Below are 26,549 nucleotides of genomic sequence, written 5' to 3'. Positions count from 1 at the left end.
TTTATGGGTTTTAAACTTTATCAAATGGATGTTAAATGTGCTTTCTTAAATGGTTTCTTAGAAGAGGATGTCTATGTGGAACAACCTCCCGGCTTTGAAAATCCCGAATTTCCAAATCATATTTACAAACTAGATAAGGCTCTCTATGGATTAAAACAAGCCCCTAGGTCTAGGTATGAGAGATTATCAAAGTTCCTTCTACAAAATGATTTCAAAAGATGTAGAATAGATAAAACCCTATTTCTAAAATCTAGAGGAACTGACCTGTTAGTAGTTCAAATCTATGTTGATGATATATTATTTAGAGCAACTAATGAGAACTTGTGCAAGGATTTTGCAAACTTGATGAGCAGTGAATTTGAAATGAGCATGATGGGGGAACTCAACTTTTTCCTTGGTTTGCAAATCAAGCAAACTGAGGAAGGAATCATGATACACCAACAAAAGTATGTGATGGAATTCCTACAGAAATACGAGCTAGAATCAGCCAAAGTGAATCATACCCCCATGGGAACAGCTACCAGATTAGACACTGATCCAAATGGAAAAAGTGTAAATCAAACAAAATATAGAGGTATGATTGGATCACTATTATACTTAACAACTAGTAGACCTGACATTTCTTTTAGTGTAGGACTATGTGCAAAGTTTCAATCAAATCCAAAGGAGTCCCACCTAACTGCTGTAAAAAGGATACTAAGATATCTCAAAGGAATTGATGATCTATGCCTATTCTACCCAAGAAGTGGATCATTTGAATTAAAAGGATATGTTGATGTTGATTATGCAGGTAACTTAGTGAATAGAAAAAGCACTTCAGGCATGGTACAGTTCCTAGGTCCATGCATGGTTTCTTGGGGTTCCAAGAAACAGAACACTGTTGCTCTATCCACAACTGAAGCTGAGTACGTAGCTGCTGCAGCTTGTTGCTCACAAATACTATGGATAAAATAACAGTTAAGAGACTTTGGTATTATCTATGATTGTGTTCCTATCTATTGTGATAACACAAGTGCTATTTGTATTTCAAAAGATCCGGTTCACCATTCTCGGGTCAAACACATCCACATTAGGCACCACTTTCTGAAAGATAATGTTGAGAAAGGATTAATTAAGTTAGATTTTTGTCAAACTGATCACCAAATTGCTGACATTTTGACTACGCCTTTAAACAGGGAGAAACATGAGACAATGAGGATGGAACTCAGAATGATCAAGCTAAGGTAATTGCAAATTGAAGTTCCTCCAACACAAAGACAAAAACTATGGTACATATAGACTATTACAAACACAAAATCTTGTGTGCAAACATAGTTGAAGCTTACCATCGTGGCAAACAGACTCACACTACAAAGGTGCTAGGTAAGCAGTTCCTTTCAAACTAGTTAATTCTAAGATGCAACAATTAGGCAAGTCAAAAACACGTCAAACATGTTTTATTTTATTTTCTGTTTTATAATTTTCTTTTAAATTTTTTTTAAACAAACTTTTAAAATTCAAAATCAAATACCCACATTCCAAGAATAATTAGAACGGTTCCATTGACAATAAATAGGAGAAACTCTTCACTTCCCACATTCATTCCATACAACCCCTTTCTTCCACTCTCACACGCTTTCTCCACTGACACCACCTCTCCTCCCACCTATTAAAACTCTTCACCATGGTTCTCACCAGCAACAACACCGATCTCACTTCTCTCAAACGAAAAATAAATCCATCTTCTCCAGTTCCCATGGATACCTCACCCATGCAATCACCAATTCCCCTTCGATCTCACAACCCCATACTCGCAATTACTCAGGGGGAACCAATCGACACTGACATTGAAATGAAATCCCTAATTTCAAACCCTAGATCCTCCACAAGAAAATCCAAAAAGCGTCGGGTAGAAAGTTCTGGTGAACAACTTGAGGAAACTGAGGAACTACAGGAGAGTGCTCAAACTCAGGGGGAAGGGAAGAGCTCTAAGAAACTCTCTGCAAAGGAGAACAATCTGGTCGAAGGGTTTGCAATCAACTCTACATTGTGTGAAGCTACGAAGTTCAATGAGTTGATGGAGATCCTCGAACACCAAAAATGGGTAAGCCTGTTGAGTACCTATGCCAAATCGCCTTTAATTCCTGAAGCGATGAAAGAATTTTGCAAAAACTTTACTTGTGTTGATAATGTATGTTCAAGTAAAGTGAATGGAACTCGCATTGAATTTGATGCCTCTTATCTGGAACAGCTGTTTGGTACACCCAATAGGGGTTTTGATATGTGGTTGAAAGGTCAAGTCACGGTGACAATTGACAATGTAGATGAGAATGATATTGTTGGTTCTATCGGAGGAGATTCCAAAGTTTTCACCTCCACAAAACACAACTGTTTCTCTCCCCTTCAAAAATTATTATTCAATATTGTGTGGAGAGGTGTAGTTCCTCGAACTCAGAAAAGAAACATAGCCACTCTGTTTGATGCATGCCTCATGTATTGCCTCGAAAGAAAAATTCCCATAAACTTTCCAGCAATCATGATCAAACATCTATCCACCTGTATCCCCAAATACAAAATCCCATACTCTTCCCTTCTCACTGAAATCTTCAAAAGCTTCTCTGTTGACCTTAGTCCCTACTATGTCATCCCTCTAAAATCAACCCAAATCCTACAACTTGAAATGCTCAATCTGTTAAACCTTAAGGTGGTTCAGGGCAAAGTCATTAGGGATGGCAAAGAAGAGAAAAAGGATGAAGAAGATCAAGAGGGCATTGAAGTTAAAGAAGAACAGGAGGAGGAACTCGATCACTTGGAGGTGACTTTGTCTCGAGTTCCTAAAGGGAAAAGAAAGAGTGTAGGATCCCAAGGGAAAAGGAAAAGCATGAGGGTGGCTATGCAAGAAAACAAAAAGAGAGGCCCAATCTTTATGGAAATAAATGAGGAAGGGGAGGTCAAGGAGATGCCCATAGAAGAAGATGTTGTTCCCATCAAACAGGAGGAACTGCCTGAAGCTGTTGTGCCAAGGACCAGGACACCTAAATCCTCCAAGAAATCCAAATCTCGTCGTGTTCCATCTACACAGGAACATGTTCAAGATCATGGGGGTGCCTGGAACACAAAAGATGACCAGATATTGGGGCTCAAGGCAACAGTTACTCGTTTGGTGGAACTATAGGAAGGAACAGACCACAGGATCAGTACAATGCAAGCTCACATTGGTGCCTTGGTTGACAGTGTCAAGACCCTTCAAACCAATCTCCAACACTACTCAGATCAAGCCAATGCCACTCGTGCCACCATTCTCACCAAAATCAACAATCTAGAATCCTTCGAGGAGACAGTGGTCGAAGAAACAGCTGGTTCTGGTTCCCCATCCCAAGCCTAATCAACCTCTCCTATGTTTAAATTTCTTTTGCCATGGAATAATTTTTTTTCTTTTGGTCTGTATAATTTTTAAACTTGGGTATTTGTTCCATCTTATCTTGACTTGCTTGATTAGTATCTTTGTGTGTTCTGGTCTTGATCATTACTGCTTGCTCTCTAATTTATTGTGTGAGTTAGTCTAATACTTTGAGGCTAGCTTAACTTGCCAAACGTTGATTGTGGGGCACTGTGTTTGGAATGGCTATATTTCGTGCTATGCTTTTTGTTAATGTCAACAGGGGGAAGTCAAGGCGCAAACTTCCAAGGTAAAATCAATCCAGTTCCTGATTCACCTTCTTGTGTCCTCTCTGTAATTTTTTTTCTTCTAAATTTTTTTTTTTCTCAATTGAAGTCTGCATCAGTTCCTGGTTATGTTTACTCTCATTGTAAAAAGTTTGCAAGTGTTGTCATCACCAAAAAAGGGGAATATTGTTGTTCCTAGGTTTTGGTTGATGACACACACACATATTGCAAACTTCCTGATTTTGGTTGCTAATGACTTTAGACAGTTAAGTGCCTGAGTTCCTAATAGGGTAGGAACTTGAAACAGATGTTGAAGTTCCTGATATGCACTTGGAACAGCTACTGGAGTTCCTGAGCTGGAAGCAGTACAAGCTGGAGTTTCAAAGTCACAAAAGGAGCAACACATATTACAAATCTAGTGTTCTTCATAGTCACAAGAAAAGCTGCAGACTCATGGCTACGAGTTCCTCTGTGAACATAAGAGGAACTCATCAATGTTCCTGAGCTGGAACAAGTGAAGCTTCAGAGTTGAATGCCTCATCAAAGGGAAGACATATATGTCTAGGTAGTTGTGAGGGGGTCGAAAAAACGCGAGGCTAATGCGTGACCTTGTCCCTCGTGGGTGTGACGATTCTTTTTATTCAATCAAGTGTAATTGGATTTCCTGTGAGTATACACCCAATTGACTAGTAATATAGGAGTCGCCATTCAGTTTTTAACAACAATGAGAAAAACTGACAAAACCCGGTTATCGTGACATAAAGGGAGTGCAATTATGTTTGACCACGACGGCCATAGGTTCCCTTGTGATCCCTGGTGTGGGGATCTCTCAATATACACCCGCAAGGTAGAGATTGAGGGTTTAGGGGACTGTAACTACCGAGAGGCGTAATTCGCTCGTCGATAACTCCAGAGGCAGGATATCCTTACTAGCTTAGCATAAATAATTGAAGGGACATGCGTTAACTATTAAACTAATCTGAGTTGATTTTTAGCAATATGCAACATATAATACTAATTCGATCGTGATTATCTGATTTAAATAACATTAAGGGACCTAGCATGATAATCTGATTTCCCAAAAATATTATATTTGTTAGGCGTGATAGAACAATCATATTAGGTTAGTTTAACAGTTCATAAAAAGGGCGAGGAAAGTAGTTAAATCATCGAAAAGGGACACGTCACGACGCACCCTTGAGAGGTGCGTCACGGTTCTCAGAAAACTAACCACTTTGACTTTGCTATTTCTCCTTTTTATTTAACGAATCTCAATTATGGGACAGGATACGTTGTGTTCGATTTATGGATCCATTGCGACAGAACGCGTGAACAGTTTCGCAGCGAGAGGCTTAGGCTAAGGGGTTTAGAGTCAATACTCAGAATATATTATGTGTTGTTGTGTGTTGTTTCACGTCGAAACTAGGGGCCTATTTATAGGGAAGAGTTCGTGGAAAGATAGAATTGCAGAGTTCTAATCCGCAAAGAGTTAGGAAAAAACACGTACCCAGGTACTTTCATCGCCCAGCTCTGGGCGTCAAAGATTTCGGCGCCCAGCTCTGGGCGTTGAAAATATGATCCGGGCAATTTCAGCGCCCAAGGCTGGGCGTTGAAATTGCTGTTTGGGCCGTTTCTTTGTCAGATTCGGATTCCTAGAATCCGGAGAGTTTGAGATTAATTCGAGTCTTTTAGCGCGTATCAATTTCATGACGGAATGCGTCTGGGCCCGTTACGAACTCTAGGTTCGTTAGGATTTTAATTAATACGTAACTCTCATTTTCGAATCCTATTAGGAATAGGATTCTCGCAGTTTTCTATCTCATTTAGGATTTATGTTGGAGTGCAACACCTAATTCTGACAGGCTTCTATCTTTTATGATTTGCCACTTTTAGAAGCTACCTTTTACGGCAGTTACTATTTTTAGCAGGTTTCCATAAATAGCAGGTTTCCGGTGAAATGAAATGGGGAATCGAGATTCGTTTATTTTATAGGAGATGCGTTGTCAAGTGGAGTTTTTATGCTTTCATCATCGAACCTTTCCCTTGCGGGAACGGGGACAAAAGTAGGTGCCCACAGTTAGCTTCCACTTTGACTGAGTCTTGGAGTAAGACGATGGTCAAAGTATTAGACGGAGTGCGTCACACAAGCCATGGTGTATGTGACCTGTTTTGCGAGGGTCTCACGAGCCCCCGAGTGATAACATTTGACTTAAGGGTCATCACTTGAAGTGTCGAAATATCCCTCACGTGTCATTGGGATTTTTCAACTGATAGTATAGAAACTTCCTCACTTTGTCATTGGAAGGATCTAAAGATGCGTAGAAACTCCCTCACTTTGTCATTGGGAGTAGCTACAGAGTTTTTCGAAATCAACGCTATAAAGTGTAATTGGGCCCGGCCAAGCCCAATCACGAGGTAAAACATTTTTAAAGATTCTCATTTTCAGGGCTAGCTAAACGAGAAAACCCCCTTGTTTTTATAGGACGTAAAACGAAGGAAAATCCAGCACATCGTTCTTTTTCGAAAAAACGGAAAACCAATCCTTTAATTTTTGGAAAAAGGGAAAACCAATCCTTTAATTTTTGGAAACAGGGAAAACCAATCCTTTAATTTTTGGAAAAAGGGAAAACCGATCCTTTAATTTTTGGAAAAAGGGAAAACCGATCCTTTAATTTTCGGAAAAAGGGAAAACCGATCCTTTAATTTTCGGAAAAAGGGAAAACCGATCCTTTAATTTTCGGAAAAATGGAAAACCGATCCTTTAATTTTCGGAAAAAGGGAAAACCGATAAAAGTTATCGCTGCTACGACTAACGACCTGCGCTGTTAGTGACGCAGACCCCGCCCGCTGAAGGTGGGCGAGCCTGCCGCTGAGGGTGGACCCCCCGTCCGATAGAAGTGGAGGAATCTGTTTTGATGTGTTTGAAAATAAGGACCTACGCGGTTTGTGACGTAGACCCCGCCGGCTGAAGATGGCGAACCTGTCCGCTGAGGGTGCACGCCCCGTCCGATAGAAGTGGACGAATCTGTTTTGAAATTTTATTTTGTTTTTTTATTTTTTGAAAATAAGGACCTACGTGGTTTGCGCCGTAGACCCCGCCGGCTGAAGATGGCGAGCCTATTTTAAATTTGAAGACTTTATTTTTCGAAAACTGAGGACCTGCGCGGCTAGTGACGCAGACCCCGCCCGCCGAGGGTGGGCGAGCCCATTTTGAATTTCTTATTTTGCCTATGTAGAAGAGCTATTGGTGATTACAACCTGGTGGTGGGTCGTAATATTTCCTGATTAGATGTGTCCTATAAGTGGGTCCACACTGTGTATATTTTTGTTTAACAATATATTTTTTGAGATATCCAAACATGATATGGTGCGTGGCGCAGTCTGGGGATGTGATTTTGATTGCGCGCTCCTTGTTGGAGTCCACTTTTTGCGAGCCCCCAAGCGTTGGGGCTCGTCGGTTGTTTTTCGCGTCTTGTAATCATGTTTGGGGTCACGCTCGTATGTGCGAACGACCTCCTATAGTAGTGTGCTATTTTAGTGAAGCCGTGGAGTGCGACTTTAGTGAAGAAATCGGCAATTTTCAAGCCGAAATATGGCAGGGCCCAATAGAAGTTAGGGCCTTTTGAGCCTGGATTCATTTTCGGCGCCCAGGCCTGGGCGTTGATATAATTTACGCCCAGGTGGGGCGTTGAAAGTGTTGTTTGGGCTGGTCTTTTGATGACACAGTCGGCCTCTTGTTCATTCGTTTATTTCACTTGGAAGTTCTATGTATTCTCTTTTCTTTTGTTTTTTCTTTGTTTTTAGAACGTGATGATTTTCTTTAAGAAGCCGTAGCCGATTGGTGGACTACGGTGCTTGTCGCTTTGGGGCGATTATTTTAAGGAACTGTTGCTCTTAAGGCGTACAGTTATTGCAACAGTTGGGCGAGTCTATATGGCTCGAGGAACATTCCTTGAGGTGTAAGACTTTGATCGCTCTTATATTTTTTTGAACGTGTTCATGAATGATGATATGTATGTGCGAACGAGCGTTCATAGAATGGCCGTTGTGTGCGGTCCATTAATCAAATTGCTTGAATTGTTTCATTTTTTTTTTTTTGAGCAACGACTGATTTTGAATAGTTTGCTTAGAAGCTTGATAGGGTTTAGGCCCATTCATGAAGTGGGCTCAAACATCGTGCCCTTTCGATTGTTCAAACATTTGCTTCGAGATTTTTTTTTATTTTGCTATGATTGTTTTGTAGCTTGGAGCTCCCAAGTATGCATGTTGGGATGCTTCCTTTTGGCGTACGATTTTTGTAGGTTCTTTCGAGAAAGATGCCTTGGGGTTTCGCTCGTGTAGGTGCGAGCTATCCCTTCCGTGGTAGGTAATGTTTTGCTATCTTTAATCCTTAATGTAGAAGTCGTGTGGCTTGCATTTGGGCGATAAGTAGTCTTTGCCTCTTACTCTTGGTCGTGCTTGCATTAGTGCAACATGCCTTACTCTTCTTTTAGACTTGTACCGTGGGATGGTTGAACTTATGGTGCGAAGTAGGCTTGTGTGGCCTAACGGCGTGTCTTAGAACATTCTTCCAGGTGTTGGGATATCATTTGCATTGGAGTATTTCATCATGCCTTGTTCAGGTGCTCGAATAAGTGTAGCACCTTCTGCGTGGGTTTGCGCGGCTTATTACTTCGTTCGATGCGAGGATTCATAGGTGTTTCTTCCTTATTTTTATATCCGGATAAAACTTGGCTAGCAGAAAGATTCAGCGCCCAGGCTGGGGCGTTAAAGATATCGGCACCCAGCTCTAGGCGTTGAAAATGATTTCTGGGTATATTTTGACAGTTCTTATCCTTGATTTTTTTCCTTTCGCTTTTGCTTTGGAACGACGTAGACTGTGTAACAGTCGCTTTATAGGGCGAGCGTTATGTGCAGTGGTTTGGTCGGAGTTTTGGTGACTCGCGATTTTCTGTTACCCTTGATAGTGGGGTGACTTTATATATTCTAAGTAGTGCTTAGAATTTGGGAGGGGTTGTAGCCATTCTAAGGTTTGTTTTACATGATCAAACCTTAGGATTGTGCCCCTATGACGTATGTATAACATTAGCGTCGAGAATTTGCGATAAAATCGTCACTTCGAGTATTTTTAGAATGTTTTTCTCAAGCCCCCAACTGTAGCTACGGGATTGGCTTGGTGCTATAATGCTTGGCATACGTTTTTATGCATTCATGGTGACATGGATAACGAATAGTTTGAACCAGATCCGTTTTAGTGCGAGGTACGTTCGAGTAGTGATTTTGCTACTTCTCTTGTAAATGTCGTATTGTGCGACATTGCCATGGTCAAGGTAGTCACATGTTGTAGTATGCCTTGGCCAAAAGCTAGGTGCCTTTCTTTACCCATAATCATATTTGGAAATCTTTTGACTCGCTTGCAAAATTGAGATAAACGCATACTTAGCTTAAACCAACGACACTTTATTATGTTCGAAAAAGTCTTTGAAAATTATTTGAAAATTATTTAAAATCCGAGTCCTACTGTGTACAATTCGAGGTGTCCTAAGTAAGTTTGACTTATAGAAGGGTTCGTACAAGATTACATGAGTGAATCAAAATACTGTTACGAGTTTTGGAATGCTGTCTAAGGATTTGCTTGAAGCCAAGGTGCAGGCGTCAAGATATACTTGTGCCCGTTTGGCATATGCTTTAGGCTTTTAGGGCCATCTTTTCCAGAATTGCGGGAATATAAACCGTTGTCAAATCGACTTAGATTTACTTGGTGTATGTCTGTACAAAAGGTCAAGGTATATTTAGTTCTTTCCCTAGCTCTTTCATTTCAATTTTTAGCCCCCAATTGCCATTATGTCTTCCCATTAATGATGCTTTTAGATTTCGATTTTAGATGCCCATGTCATATGTCTGAGTAGGGTGAGCCTTGGTTAAGTGCCAAGTCCTATTAGCAATGTCTGTTTATTTTTTTCAAAGGGGATTCGCAAGCATTTGAATTACCATGAACGGGTGCCCTGAGTTCGAAGGAACGATGGGGAAATGCCGTAGAACAATTCTCTTTATTGCAAGCTTACTGTCTTTACTACTTGTTGGCGATCATGACTATGTCTAGTGGTGAAAGAAGGTCTTTAAGCGAACGACTAGAAAGTAAGTCTTTAAGTGAGTTAGTTTGCTTTAGGGAGGGTCAAGTCGAGTACTTTGGAGGTCATGGACGCTTGCGCTAGCCCCCATTCAATTGAGGCAAAGCGATCTTTTTGAGTCTTGGCTAAGTGCCTAGGAGTGTGAGTGCTCCTTCTGGCAAGGTACGTGCCTTTATTATTTTTCGATGTGTGCTCATTAATTTTGGCATCTTGGTGACTTGGATTCTTCCTTTGATTTAAATTTTTCTTTCGACTTGGGTTGCAAGTAATTAAATTTCAATAAGGGACTCCATTTCTTATTCTTGTTATTTTATAGGCTTTAATATTTTTGCAAATTGGTTGGACCGAATCATGGATTGCCTACGTATCCGCCTTAAATAGATTTAATTTGGAATCAGGTCTTGCGTAGTTCTTAGCCTAGAAAATGGTTCCTTAGGATGCCGATTTTAAACAAGTACGTTCTGAGGTGGAAACATAACATATTATTTGAAATGGTAGAACAAGTGAAGTTTATTACTATTTAGATCTGCTGCCAAAAATTTGTTTTATATTTTTTGTTTTTTTTGAGTTCATGTATTTTTTGGTTGTACGTATATCTGAATACATGTTGTACCCCCAAAGTGTTCGTTATTTTTTCGTGTATGTGCGGATAAAATGACGAGCACTTCTGGACAAAATTTGGCGAGCAGAGAGATTCAGCGCCCAGGCTGGGGCGCTAAAGATTTCGACGCCTAGCGGTGGGCGCTAAAAATAATTTCTGGGCGGATCTTTTTTTGGTGCGCTAAATGCTTCTTTTCCTTTTAGACTAACTTTAGAGGCGCTTTGCAAAGTTCCATTTTTTATTTATTACTTTTTTGTACTTTTCATTTGTCTTTATTTTTTTATTCGTGACTCAAGACGGTTTGAAAGATGGGTTGAATGTGATAGGATAATTTGTACAGGTATTGGTCAAGCATGTGGATTACATCCGCTAGGACTCACAATTTGCAGTCTCGAGCTAGTGTCATGAGTTTAAATCAACCAAGGTCAATGAGTAGTATGGGGACGGCTTAAGGGTATATCAACAGGATGTATCCACACAAGTTATATGGTCATTATGCTAATGGTGGTGTAAGAACAGGTTTTGGGCTTTGGAAATAATGGGTATGACGCACGTGTCAATGGCCGTGCGTGGTTTGCGGTTGACAACAAGTTCAAGAACAAGAGTCGAGGTAATGGTTTCTTGGGTTATAGCAATGAGAACATGGATGGGTTAGATGAGCTGAACAGGGACCCCAGAGCGAATGCGTCTAAGAGCATAAGGATTGGAAAGGATAGACATCGTAGAATTTTATGATTTGGATTGGTTGACTCAATTCTTTTCCTTTGTTTACTAGGGTAGGTTTCGCACTTTGGGAGGTACGGGCTAAGTATTTCATGGCTCTTTTTCGCTCTCCCTTTTCTCTTTCTCTTTTTTAAGCATTTCGTGGCTTGCTCTTTTCGCTCTCCCTTTTCTCTTTCTATTTTTTCCTTTTTGCATGGGATTTCTCCCCAACATAAATCTTTCAATTTTTTTTTTTATTTGGGCTAAAAGGTAGATGGATATGGTCTTTGAGTCACGAGGCGAGACTGAGTGAGCCTCGTTTGGTAGGCCTATAGTGGACCTTTAATTTTAGTAGGCCTAGGGTGGACCTTTAATTTTAGTTGGCCTAGGGTGAACCTTTAAATTATCTTACTTTGCAAGCGTATTTAGTCGTTTCTTAAAATGTGCAAATAGCGTAGATTCAAAAATGTTATTTTTACCTTATTAAATTTTAACGAAAGAATTACATCGAAAATAATTTTGTTTGCTTCTTTTCAGATTCCAGCTTCCGGGATTAAACTGGAAGTTGTGATTTAGACTCAAACTTCCATTAATTTTTCTGATTATAACCCGTGTATGAATACAAGGAGGTGGCCTAGACTCAAAATAATGACATGGCGTAAGCCTATAATACTTGACCAAGCGACTCTCAGACTTAGGCTAATTGGACCATAACTTTCGTTGGTTGACACTTTAGATTTTAACCCTTGGGTGTTCATTTGTCATGCGCCATTTTGCTTAATGTTGGCAAGGTAGTTAATTGGGGAGATCGAATTTTTATTTTTGCAAGACTAGAATCATTAGTGCGGCTTCTCTCTTAGTGTGTATTGCTTTACCCCAATGGTAGCCTTATGGTATGCCGATTTGGGTATTTTCATGGTTGGTCATGTTGTATTCATGGAAAATCTTTTAGTCCGTACTTAGGAATACTTCAAGGAGTGAGTGACTCGAGAGGACTATGATAGTCGTGACCCAATGTGATCATAAGCCTTGAGGCCATTAATTTTTGCGAATGGTATTGATACCTTAGGTTCACTTTGGGAGTTGTGCGACTATGGGGGAATGATTTCCAGAATGTGACTGTTTCCATTTTGCAAATACTATAATGTATTCTTTTTATTGGTGAGAGAGAGTATTGAGGCCGTGGATTCTTAGCAAGGGATGACAATTACATGTGGGTGCTTTATTGATTTAAATGTTAGAAAAGGAGACTCAATATGGTTTAACCTTTTGACTTGTAGGACGACACCAAGCATTAGGACTGATTCTATGGATAAGACAACTAAGATTTAGGATTTAGATTGTACTTTGGCATAGCCTAGTCTAGACTCGGATTTATTTGAACATTTATTTTTTCTTGAAAACTTTATTCGAACATTATTTTTTGAATATTTTGCCCATGTGACATTCAAGGTCGTTTAATTAGCATGCTCGGTTTTGGTGCCGAGCATTGTCGTCGTAGGAGGCCTAACAACGACACAAAGAGTTGTTTATTTTTTTATTTTTTTAGTCGCCTTTAGAATCGAGTACTTTTCATACGCCCTCGTAGCAATTTTTTTTTTTTTCACGAAAAGTTTTTTTTTTGCTACGTATTTTCTTCATGCGTGGGCACCAAGGCTGCTGTGCCTGACCAAAAGGCCAGGCAGCAACTTCAGCGCCCAGCAGTGGGCGTGAGAAATATTGGCGCCCAGCCAGGGGCGCTGAAAATGCGTCCCTGACTGGTGCTCGAATTCTGTTTGCGTATATTTTTTGTTTATGCGACTTCGATTTTGCGTGCTTGCCTAATAACGTCCTTACGCGTTGTGCAGCGTTTGTGGGATTCGTTACAGGCCATCCCGAGCGTCGCTTGTTTTTGTGGCGATCATTCGGGTTTGCGGAACACGTATTTCGGTATAACTCCTTGGCGAATTCGTTCATGAATGTTTGGGCAATTTTTAAGGTCGTTGGTTTTCTAGGATAGTTTGTCACACACAATCACATATTTCGCTACACATAACTACATTACAAACATGGATTTGAAAATTAAATATGCCACGTAGTTTATGATAGGCTTCTATGGGTAGTTTATTTGCGCCTGGCTTGGTACCGCTTCTATCGTAGATCCAACACATGCCCCGGTCGAGGTAGTGTCTTCAACAGACGAATTTCGCCCAAGAGGCCAACCCGCAAGTGCAAGCCAAGGGGGCATGCAGGCGAGAGGGACCTAATGAGCGAGCGATTGGGTTCGGGATAGGTGTACTACCTGCACAAGTACCGAGTGGGAAACATGCGCGGCGTATGCACCCCCCTATTGGCGAAAAAAGGTATCCTTAGTCCCAACTCCTGAGGGAGCCGAGATTCGTTATGATGTTCTGCCCATTCACATTAATATGCTGATTTTCAGGTCGTCCCAACTTGATGGGGAAATAAACGCGGGGTAGGATCGTTTCACCCTTCGGCTATTTTGATTACCTACAAGCACGAGTATTTCCTTCACTATCCTCAGCAGAGTCGCCACTGTGAGGGGGTCGAAAAAGCGCGAGGCTAATGCGTGACCTTGTCCCTCGTGGGTGTGACGATTCTTTTTATTCAATCAAGTGTAATTGGATTTCCTGTGAGTATACACCCAATTGACTAGTAATATAGGAGTCTCCATTCAGTTTTTAACAACAATGAGAAAAACTGACAAAACCCGGTTATCGTGACATAAAGGGAGTGCAATTATGTTTGACCACGACGGCCGTAGGTTCCCTTGTGATCCCTGGTGTGGGGATCTCTCAATATACACCGGCAAGGTAGAGATTGAGGGTTCGGGGGACTGTAACTACCGAGAGGAGTAATTCGCTCGTCGATAACTCCAGAGGCAGGATATCCTTACTAGCTCAGCATAAAACTATTAAACTAATCTGAGTTGATTTTAGCAATATGCAACATATAATACTAATTCGATCGTGATTATCTGATTTAAATAACATTAAGGGACCTAGCATGATACACTAGTAGAAAAAACCCCTGTTGCATCCCCCTTGTTGCAGCGTACATGTATTAATACGCTTCAATAACCAGTCGGTCAACGCGGGTCAAACCTTTTAAAGGGTTGTTGCAGCGTACAATTTAATTGTTCCCTGCAAAAAAGTTTGTTGCAGCGTACAATTTAAAAGCCCCCTGCAATAACCTATTTTTGTCGCAGCGTACATTTAAAAGCCCCCTGCAATAGCCCGGGTCAAAAAAAAATTCGCTGCAATATTAAAATTTCATTTCTCGCGCTTACCTTACCTTTTCCTGCGTAGTCCCCTAAAAAAACCCTTCCTGCGTTGCCATAGCTTCCTCGTCGGTGGTTCTGGCCTCCTCGCCAGTCGCCACCTTTATTCGTAACCCTCTCCTCTTCCAAGAAAAACCACGAGCAGCTAGTGAGCTACCAGCCTACCCTCTCAGTCCTCCCATCTTCAATTCTCTGAACCTGTACCTTTCTTTCACGAAAGCCGGCCACCAAGGGTAAGAGGGATTTGTAATCTCGGAATTCTGCCGCGTTCACCATCGTCCCACCACCTTCCGATGGAGATCCAATTGGGTTCAACTACCACCGTTTCTCACCAATCGCGTTTCTCACCACCACCACCACCGCCCGTTTTTCTTCGAATTTAAGTGAATTTATGCACTACGGAGGTATATATCTCTATTCAATTTAAGATTCGGCTTATTCAATTTTTGTAAAATAGAATTAACTATTTTCCCCCAAATTTTAGGGTTTTGGCTCCATTTTATTTTTTAATCGAAAGAGGGAACGATCTCAGTAGAGACTCGCAGCAAATGCAAGGGCATAGGAAAGCAGAGGTAATCGGTTCCTGAACATGATTGGTTTAGGTCCTGCAAAGCCTAGTTCAAGGTTTCATTTGGATACTCAAGTGACTCAAATAACTAGCCCGGTGAATTTCAGTATCAATCTCCTGAGTTGGGGTGAGTTTGTTAAATCCATTATTCATGTTGTCAGTAGAGTTTTTATTGACAAAGTTCCTGATCGATGCACCAATCAGACATTTCTTTGATACTAATCTTGCAAGCTATCTGGAGTTAACTAGGCTAATTGTATTTAGGGTCATTTTTAGGTTGGCATCCAAAAGAACTTGAAATGATTCACAAGTCTTGGTTTTTCTTAAAGATCTCCAATACTAAAATTTGAGTGAATCTCACGCTTGTATGAATTTATATTCGATTATGGCGTGTAACATATTAGCATGAAATTTACGTGTTAAACAGTAGCAAAGGCAACATCCAGTTTGAGTCCGCTACTGGTAGAATTTCTAGGGTCAGACTTATTTTTTCCGTCCCCCCGGCACACACACAATGTGCAATTGTCTCTTTGGTTTGCTTTATTACAGGCTAGTAGCTACTCTCTTATTTTGTTATTAGTTGTTATAGTTTTGACCATTCTTTATGTCTTCTGCCTATTCATTTGGTAATAGGAGAATTTCATGGCCAACGACGGTTGTGAATCCGAAGATGGGTCTGTCAGAATAGAGGAGATAGTAGATGGCAAAGACCAGAGTAATATAGTAACTAGCTTTGTTGAAAAGGCAATTGGAGATAAATGCTCAAATCGTGGAATGAAGCAGTTTACTAAGAGCTTAAGTGAGTGGTCAGGATCAGAAGGATAATATGTGTATGCTTCTCTCTCTCCTTTTATCTCTCCCATACACGGCTTATTTTATGTTATCTGAAATTTGGTCTGTTTTCCTTTTAGTCATCTGTTTGTGCCTTGCATATAGTGTTACTCTCCAGGTATGCGATATAAATTACATCATTTATGGTTTGCATAGAATAATTAGAAGGGCAGAATAAAGAGTTAGATTAGATTAGAATGTAATGGAATGGAGTAACTTATAAGTTATGGGGCCTTTAGGTTATTGTATCAGTTTTTGCTAGAATGTCGCAACGAAGAAAATGGGGGAGAAATTAGGCTAAAATGACATTTACGCTCCCAACTTTGAACTACGAACCTAAGAACTCATTTAAAACTTACTACATGATTCATATGATAATTTCAACTTTCCAAGACTCAATCCAATCTATTTATGCACATTTGGGACTTGTTTGGCCGTTATAGGTCATATTTAGGCTAAAATTACATTTTTGTTCCCAACTTTGAACTAGCGAACCTAAAGACTCATTTCCAACTTATTACATGATTAATATGATTAGTTTTAAGTTTCCAAGACTAAATCCAATCTATTTATGCACATTTGAGACTTGTTTGGCTGTTATAGGTCATATTTAGGCTAAAATGACATTTTCGCTCCCAACTTTGATCTAACGAACTTAAAAACTAATTTCAAACTTATTACATGATTCATATGATTAGTTTTAACTTTTCAAGACTCAATCCAATCTATTATGCACATTTGAGACTTGTTTTGTCATTATAGGTCATATTTAGGCTAAAATGAGACATTTTCGCTCCTAACCTTGAACTAAAGAACCTAAAGACTCATTTTAAACCCTTTACATGATTAATATTCTTAGTTTTAAGTTTCCAAGACCTAAGGACTTATTTTAAACTTATTACATGTTTAATACACATTTAAGGCTTGTTTGGTCGTTATAGGACATATTTAGGCTAAAATGACATTTTCGCTCCCAACTATGAACCAAAGAACCTAAGGACTCATTTTAAACTTACTAAATGTTTTATATGCTTATTTTTAACTTTCTAGGACTCATTCCAATCCATTTATGCACATTTAAGGCTCATTGTGTCGTTATAGGTCATATTTAGGCTAAAATGACATTTTCGCTCCCAACTATGAACTTAAGAACCTAATGACTCATTTTAAACTTATTATATGATAAATATGCTTAGTTTTAAGTTTCAAAGACTTATTCTAATCTATTTATGCACATTTAATGCTTGTTTTATCGTTATAGGTCATATTTAGGCTAAAATGACATTTTCGCTCCCAACTTTGAACTTAAGAACCTAATAACTCATTTTAAACTTCTTATATGATAAATATGCTTAGTTTTAAGTTTCTAAGACTTATTCTAATCTATTTATGCACATTTAATGCTTGTTTTATCGTTATAGGTCATATTTAGGATAAAAAAAGGCATTTTCGATCCCAACTTTAAAATAAAGAACCTAAGGACTTATTTTAAACTTATTACATGTTTAATATGCTTAGTTTTAAGTTTCTAAGACTTATTCTAACTATTTATACACATTTAAGGCTTGTTTGGTCGTTATAGGACATATTTAGGCTAAAATGACATTTTAGCTCCCAACTATGAACCAAAGAACCTAAGGACTCATTTTAAACTTACTAAATGTTTTATATGCTTATTTTTAACTTTCTAGGACTCATTCCAATCCATTTATGCACATTTAAGGCTCATTGTGTCGTTATAGGTCATATTTAGGCTAAAATGACATTTTCGCTCCCAACTTTGATCTAACGAACTTAAAAACTAATTTCAAACTTATTACATGATTCATATGATTAGTTTTAACTTTTCAAGACTCAATCGAATCTATTATGCACATTTGAGACTTGTTTTGTCGTTATAGGTCATATTTAGGCTAAATGAGACATTTTCGCTCCTAACCTTGAACTAAAGAACCTAAAGACTCATTTTAAACCCTTTACATGATTAATATTCTTAGTTTTAAGTTTCCAAGACCTAAGGACTTATTTTAAACTTATTACATGTTTAATATGCTTAGTACGTTTTAAGTTTCTAAGACTTATTCTAACTACTTATACACATTTAAGGCTTGTTTGGTCGTTATAGGACATATTTAGGCTAAAATGACATTTTCGCTCCCAACTATGAACCAAAGAACCTAAGGACTCATTTTAAACTTACTAAATGTTTTATATGCTTATTTTTAACTTTCTAGGACTCATTCCAATCCATTTATGGACATTTAAGGCTCATTGTGTCGTTATAGGTCATATTTAGGCTAAAATGACATTTTCGCTCCCAACTTTGAACTTAAGAACCTAATGACTCATTTTAAACTTATTATATGATAAATATGCTTAGTTTTAAGTTTCAAAGACTTATTCTAATCTATTTATGCACATTTAATGCTTGTTTTATCGTTATAGGTCATATTTAGGCTAAAATGACATTTTCGCTCCCAACTTTGAACTTAAGAACCTAATAACTCATTTTAAACTTATTATATGATAAATATGCTTAGTTTTAAGTTTCTAAGACTTATTCTAATCTATTTATGCACATTTAATGCTTGTTTTATCGTTATAGGTCATATTTAGGATAAAATAAGGCATTTTCGATCCCAACTTTAAAATAAAGAACCTAAGGACTTATTTTAAACTTATTACATGTTTAATATGCTTAGTTTTAAGTTTCTAAGACTTATTCTAACTATTTATACACATTTAGGGCTTGTTTGGTCGTTATAGGACATATTTATGCTAAAATGACATTTTCGCTCCCAACTATGAACCAAAGAACCTAAGGACTCATTTTAAACTTACTAAATGTTTTATATGCTTATTTTTAACTTTCTAGGACTCATTCCAATCCATTTATGCACATTTAAGGCTCATTGTGTCGTTATAGGTCATATTTAGGCTAAAATGACATTTTCGCTCCCAACTTTGAACTTAAGAACCTAATGACTCATTTTAAACTTATTATATGATAAATATGCTTAGTTTTAAGTTTCTAAGACTTATTCTAATCTATTTATGCACATTTAATGTTTGTTTTATCGTTATAGGTCATATTTAGGCTAAAATGAGGCATTTGCGCTCCTAACTTTGAACTAAAGAACCTAAGGACTCATTTTAAACTTATTACATGATTAATATGCTTAGTTTTAAGTTTCTAAGACTTATTCTATCTACTTATACACATTTAAGGCTTGTTTGGTCGTTATAGGACATATTTAGGTTAAAATGACATTTTCGCTCCAAACTATGAACTAAAGAACCTAAGGACTCATTTTAAACTTACTAAATGTTTTATATGCTTAGTTTTGACTTTCTAGAACTCATTCCAATCCATTTATGCATATTTAAGGCTCATTGTGTCGTTATAGGTCATATTTAGGCTAAAGTGCCATTTTCGCTCCCAACTTTGAACTTAAGAACCTAATGACTCATTTTAAACTTATTATATGATAAATATGCTTAGTTTTAAGTTTCTAAGACTTATTCTAATCTATTTATGCACATTTAATGCTTGTTTTATCGTTATAGGTCATATTTAGGCTAAAATGAGGCATTTTCGCTCCTAACTTTAAAATAAAGAACCTAAGCACTCATTTTAAACTTAATACATGTTTAATATGCATAATTTTAACTTTATAAGACTCGTTCCAATCTATTTATGCACCTTTAAGGCTCATTAGGTCGTTGTAGGTCATATTTAGGCTAAAATGACATTTTCGCTCCCAACTATGAACCAAAGAACCTAAGGACTCATTTTAAACTTACTAAATGTTTTATAAGCTTATTTTTAACTTTCTAGGACTCATTCCAATCCATTTATGCACATTTAAGGCTCATAGTGTCGTTATAGGTCATATTGAGGCTAAAATGACATTTTCGCTCCCAACTTTGAACTTAAGAACCTAATGACTCATTTTAAACTTATTATATGATAAATATGCTTAGTTTTAAGTTTCTAAGACTTATTCTAATCTATTTATGCACATTTAATGCTTGTTTTATCGTTATAGGTCATATTTAGGCTAAAATGACATTTTCGCTCCCAACTTTGAACTTAAGAACCTAATAACTCATTTTAAACTTATTATATGATAAATATGCTTAGTTATAAGTTTCTAAGACTTATTCTAATCTATTTATGCACATTTAATGCTTGTTTTATCGTTATAGGTCATATTTAGGATAAAATAAGGCATTTTCGATCCCAACTTTAAAATAAAGAACCTAAGGACTTATTTTAAACTCATTACATGATTAATATGCTTAGTTTTAAGTTTCTAAGACTTATTCTAACTACTTATACACATTTAAGGCTTGTTTGGTCGTTATAGGACATATTTAGGCTAAAATGACATTTTCGCTCCAAACTATGAACTAAAGAACCTAAGGACTCATTTTAAACTTACTAAATGTTTTATATGCTTAGTTTTGACTTTCTAGAACTCATTCCAATCCATTTATGCATATTTAAGGCTCATTGTGTCGTTATAGGTCATATTTAGGCTAAAATGACATTTTCGCTCCCAACTTTGAACTTAAGAACCTAATGACTCATTTTAAACTTATTATATGATTAATATGCTTAGTTTTAAGTTTCTAAGACTTATTCTAATCTATTTATGCACATTTAATGCTTGTTTGATAGTTATAGGTCATATTTAGGCTAAAATGAGGCATTTTCGCTCCTAACTTTAAAATAAGAACCTAAACACTCATTTTAAACTTAATACATGTTTAATATGCATAATTTTAATTTTATAAGACTCGTTCCAATCTATTTATGCACCTTTAAGGCTCATTAGGTCGTTGTAGGTCATATTTAGGCTAAAATGACATTTTCTCTCCCAACTATGAATTAAAGAACCTAAGGACTCATTTTAAACCTACTAAATGTTTTATATTCTAGTTTTATCTTTGTAGGACTCATTCCAATCCATTTATGCCCATTTAAGGCTCATTGTGTCGTTTTAGGTCATATTTAGGCTAAAATGACATTTTCGCTCCCAACTTTGAACTTAAGAACCTAAGGACTCATTTTTAAATTATTATATGATTAATAAGCTTAGTTTTGAGTTTCTAGGACTTATTCTAATCTACTTATACCCATTTAATGATTGTTTGATCGTTATAGGTCATATCTAGGCTAAAATAAGGCATTTTCGCTCCCAACTTTGAAATAAAGAACCTAAGGACTCATTTAAAACTTATTACATGTTTAATATGCATAATTTTAACGATCTAGGACTCGTTCCAATCTATTTATGCACCTATAGGCTCATTGGGTCGTTATAGGTCATATTTAGGCTAAAATGACATTTTCGCTCCTAACTTTGAACTAAAGAACCTAAGGACTCATTTTAGACTATTAGGACATTGTCATTAGTTTCTTGAATTTTAAAATGTGATATTTAATTTGTATTTAATCTAATGTTTATTTTAAATTTCTGTTTTTGTAAAGGTCTACACTCCGAGGATTGCGCCTTATGCGAGGAATTTGATGTGGTTCGTGAGCAATGGGCTAAGTTTTTTACCAGCAAGTATTTATTATTGGCTTTAGCGCGCTTGATCGAGTTGGTTTAGTTGTTATAGAATAAATTTTATATTAAAATGTATGTTTATGTTGAAATTGGAACATATATTTAAATGTAATATGTGCACTTTGGTTTTGGGATATATAGTATTCAAAACTCCAGTTGTTGTTTTTATATTTGTTATACAGGTTGCGTTATTCTATTATTGTTTTGACAGGTTTCTATATTTGGTGCAAGGCACTCTAGGTATCCCTAAACAAAATTAGAATTTTCCCGCCAAAAGTGCTTTGTTGCAGCGTACATATATATTGTACGCTGCAACAAGGGAAAAAAATTTCGCAAAATTTCAGACTTGTTGCAGCGTACAAATAAATGTACGCTGCAAAAAGTTGAGTCTTTTGCAGCGTACATATATATGTACGCTGCAACAAGTCCAAATTTTTGCCAATTTTTTGGCACTTGTTGCAGCGTACATAAATATGTACGCTGCAAAAAACCCCTTTTAGCAGCGAACATTATACGCTGCAACAAGTTCAGACTTGTTGCAGGCCCCCCAGTTGCAGCATACGATGTACGCTGCAACAGGGGTCTAAAAGCCCGCTGCAATAAGGGTTTTTTCTACTAGTGATAATCTGATTTCCCAAAAATATTATATTTGTTAGGCGTGATAGAACAATCATATTATGTTAGTTTAACAGTTCATAAAAAGGGCGAGGAAAGCAGTTAAATCATCGAAAAGGGACACGTCACGACGCACCCTTGAGAGGTGCGTCACGGTTCTCAGAAAACTAACCACTTTGACTTTGCTATTTCTCCTTTTTATTTAACGAATCTCAATTATGGGACAGGATACGTTCTGTTCGATTTATGGATCGATTGCGACAGAACGCGTGAACAGTTTCGCAGCGAGAGGCTTAGGCTAAGGGGTTTAGAGTCAATACTCAGAATATATTATGTGTTGTTCTGTGTTGTTTCACGTCGAAACTAGGGGCCTATTTATAGGGAAGAGTTCGTGGAAAGATAGAATTGCAGAGTTCTAATCCGCAAAGAGTTAGGAAAAAACACGTACCCAGGTACTTTCAGCGCCCAGCTCTGGGCGTCAAAGATTTCGGCGCCCAGCTCTGGGCGTTGAAAATAGGATCCTGGCAATTTCAGCGCCCAGGGCTGGGCGTTGAAATTGCTGTTTGGGCCGTTTCTTTGTCAGATTCGGATTCCTAGAATCCGGAGAGTTTGAGATTAATTCGAGTCTTTTAGCGCGTATTAATTTCATGACGGAATGCGTCTGGGCCCGTTACGAACTCTAGGTTCGTTAGGATTTTAATTAATACATAACTCTCATTTCCGAATCCTATTAGGAATAGGATTCTCGCAGTTTTCTATCTCATTTAGGATTTATGTTGGAGTGCAACACCTAATTCTGACAGGTTTTTATCTTTTATGATTTGCCACTTTTAGAAGCTACCTTTTACGGCAGTTACTATTTTTAGCAGGTTTCCATAAATAGCAGGTTTCGGGTGAAATGAAATGGGGAATCGAGATTCGTTTATTTTATAGGAGATGCGTTGTCAAGTGGAGTTTTTATGCTTTCATCATTGAACCTTTCCCTTGCGGGAACGGGGACAAAAGTAGGTGCCTACAGTAGTTTATCTCACTTAGATTATATGTAATATATTAATATGTTAAGTGGTATATAAGGAACTAGAGGAACTTGGATTACCCGTTTATTTTTATCATAATATCAGGCAACACAGTTTTAAGGAATCTGTATTTAAATAAAATTTATCTTTACGTTTAATAAAAAATCAGATTTATTTCTAAATCTTGTTCATTTAAATAAAAACAGTTTTACCTTCCTAAAACTTCTCCTAAATATTTTGATAAAATAAAATAAAAATGTTTTTTATTAAACAAAGAAGTCTGACTTGGTCTTGAACACGTCTAGCAGTTGAGGGAGTTGAGTGGGAAGTGGTCTTCCCTTGTTCCTCAAGTCTAGGGAAGTGACAAACAAAGTGTCAGTTATTGGCAGTTGAGGTTTTGAAGGGAAAAAAACCCTAAGGACAAAACTTTATATAAGGCCACGAAGTTTTCTGAGAAAAATACACAAACATTCCTAGAGCTTTGTATTTCCTAAAACGTTTTAAAGAGTTTTCTAAAAACGAGTTTGTGTCCTAGTTTAATCCAAGTTCCTAAAGGTCTTTATATATTTACTTAAGCTTATTAATATCTAGAGTTCTCGAAACAAAACTGTATTTCAGATTAGAAAGGATAGAGTTATCCTGCAAAGACTTAGAGTGTAAGTCTGAGAGAAAGAGAAGAAAAGTGAGTTGTAATCTGAGTAGGTTACTGTGAGGAACTCGAGTTTGAGAGGAACTCGAGTCAGAGAGTTATTGTAATCGAGGTATTACCATAATATAAAGGAATTCTCTTCTTGATTAGTGTCAAGAAGTTTTCTAAATCATTGCTTTTTACTTTCTTAATACTCAGTTCCTTTATTATTTCTAAGTTCCGCAAGAAACTCTCTTAAAGTTCGAAATACAATTCACCCCCCCCCCCCCTCTTGTGTGTGTTTCTGCTAGAATATCACAACCACAATCGATGTGTTCCTTTGGGATACCTTACCATCTAAGTCAACTAAAAGCACCTCGCTTTGGCGAAAACCTACTATCTTAGGTCCTTAGAGTTTTGTAAGTGCTTGATTTGGAAGGCAATTATGAACTCAATATTACTTTGGACATAGTTGTTTCTATGTTGGTTTGATTACTTAGTGAACTAAATCATAACCAAACATACAAACAACGCACTCATGCATCCAATCTATACATATACCAATATATAAAAGCATAAATATTTTGGTGAACTAGTATGACCCAAAAACTTGGTCTTGAAGCATCCAATCTTCCCTTTGTTAGCTTGACATCGTCTTGAACTTCATTCAAAAGCTAACTTAAAGTTCTAATTTCCTAGAAATACTTGAAATAATTAAATAATTACATCAAAATTTCAATGGTACGCATACCAAATTTAAAACTTTACATTCAAAGATAAAACGGTACGCAGACCGTATTTAACTATCCTAGATTGGCCATACCAGTCACCTTGAATACATGCAATACATAAAATATATTCTATGCATTCATCCATTCGTGTCCTAAGACGAATGGCCCAAATAAATATGCAAGTATTTACATGATTTATTTAAAATCACGGATTTTTTGTGAATAACCACCTAAAAAAAAACCAAATTTTTGATTTACCACCTACAAATCTCAAAGTTTTAAATAACCACCTAAATTTTTTTTTTTTTCTTTTTTCACCACCTGTTAACAGAACAGTTAATAGGCGTTAAGTGAGGCCCACCCCCAACGGCTAGCTTCCTCGTGCCTTTCTTATTCATCAGATTGACATTAACTTCTTCCTTCCCCTTCAACTGCTCTTCGAATTTTTCATGAAATTCACAAATTTCCATAAAAAAACTTGAAATTGATTGAGGGATTTCGTTAGTTTTTTATTTTCGAGTAATCTTTTGGGCGAAAGAAGAAGAATCAAGGTACAATAAGGTATGAATTTAGATCAATTGTTGAAATTTCGTAGGTATTTTCATGTTGAAATTGATGATAAACTTGACAGAAATTGAGCCAATATTTGTGTGTGAATGATTTGGGTATGCGAATTTTATATTTTGGTTTGTGAATTATCGATTCAATCAATGAAAGCAACCCCAAAATTTCCAAAAAAAAGTTAGGGTTCATATGAAGAAAAAATTGGGGATTTGTTGAATGTGTAATGTATTTAAAAATTGAGGTTAGGGAATGTTGATTCGTATTATTAGAAACTAATACAAATATTTATTTGATGTCAATTGTAGAATCGAGCTGATGTCTACATCGAAATTTTCACCTTCAAAAGAGAAAAAATGTGCCTGTGGAGTTCCATTTGCCATGTTAACTGGTTGGACTAGGGAGAATCCGGGGAGAAAATTCAGGTCATGCAAATTCTACGATCCAATCACAGAAAAACGGGGATGCAAAGCTTTTGAATGGGTGGATGAACCGGATGGGACAACTTGGCAAACACAAGTTATCAACAATCTGTTGTTGGATAAGAAACTGATGAAGAGGGATATTGATGATTTGCGTGGGCAAAGGAGGTGTTTGCTGAATGAAATTGATGGTTTGAAGGTGAAAAACAGGGCTTTAAGTTCTGATGGAAAGAAGATGAACATGGAAGTGAATACCTATTTTATTATTGTTGCAATTTGTTGTTTTTTCTTGATCTTGGGAATGTTTTTAGTAAATAAGTTAGGCTAATACAGTTGGTTAAGGTAAGATAAGTCATGCTCAAATGAAACAGAGCATTTAGGTTGTTGAAATGGCTTGAAAAATGTAAGCTTTTGGTGTTTGAATGTAAGCTTTTGGTGTTTGAATGAAATAAAACTTAGTTTCTTATTAAACATGACTCGTGATTCTATCAGAAACAAAGACTACATAGTGGCACAAGTAGAAAGATATAGGCCCTTCTTTGAATTTTTCAGTTAGAAATCTCTCATTGAGCTCCAGACCAGGCACCAACGCTCGACGTATACCAAACAGGAATTTAAATGGAAGTTTCAGCAATGCATCTCCTACAAACAGGAATTTGAGTGGAAGTCCTTCAAACAGGAGATTGTCATTGGGTGCACAACAAGCAGGAACAAACAGCTTCAACCCACGGAGCCTAGGCACATCATTCATGCAGGAAGGAATGAAACCATTAAGACATCAAATGTATGCTCAATCCGAATATGCTACTCACCGAAGAGATGAAACACTCACAGGAATAATGTAAGAGTGTGTAATGTATCGTAGATCTAAGAGTTTTGTGCAAAAATAACATGAGATATTCTGATTAAACACAGTTGCGTTATACTTTTTTATTTTTTTATTTCGAGCTCGTGAGAGTAGAGCATACCGTGACTTATTGATTAGAAAATCGATATAACAAAAAAATGCAAGGCTTTCATTTCAGTTATTAATGTACAGAATCAATGTATAGTTTGGGAACACTAGCATGAAAAACTTTCAAATTGAAAGATGTTGATTAGTACAATTGATAAATAGAGGTAAATTACACCCAGGGGGAAAAGACTCTAGGCAATTTAGTCAGCAGCAGTAGATAGTCAACTTCAGCATGTTTAGTTGTTCCATGTGGATGCAGTTTAGTCAGCAACAGTAGATCAGTTAGC

The 26,549-nt window shown here is 37.3% G+C and overlaps 2 long non-coding RNA genes across 2 annotated transcripts; both read left to right on the top strand.

Moving 5' to 3' along the window:
* The first annotated feature begins 14,436 nt into the window (after positions 1 to 14,436).
* Positions 14,437 to 21,371, top strand: LOC130469067 (uncharacterized). The gene is made up of 4 exons (XR_008929446.1): positions 14,437 to 14,763; positions 14,844 to 15,054; positions 15,561 to 15,757; positions 21,256 to 21,371. It is a non-coding gene; the product is annotated as an uncharacterized lncRNA (long non-coding RNA).
* Positions 21,372 to 24,565: 3,194 nt separating this feature from the next.
* Positions 24,566 to 25,778, top strand: LOC130469066 (uncharacterized). Its single transcript, XR_008929445.1, has 2 exons — positions 24,566 to 24,885; positions 25,194 to 25,778. It is a non-coding gene; the product is annotated as an uncharacterized lncRNA (long non-coding RNA).
* The last annotated feature ends 771 nt before the right edge of the window (positions 25,779 to 26,549 follow it).

Source organism: Spinacia oleracea, chromosome 3 (assembly GCF_020520425.1).
Source record: "Spinacia oleracea cultivar Varoflay chromosome 3, BTI_SOV_V1, whole genome shotgun sequence".
Lineage (NCBI taxonomy): Eukaryota > Viridiplantae > Streptophyta > Magnoliopsida > Caryophyllales > Amaranthaceae > Spinacia > Spinacia oleracea.
Note: the sequence above shows the minus strand (reverse complement) of the source record. Positions and strands in the feature narration are given on the sequence as shown.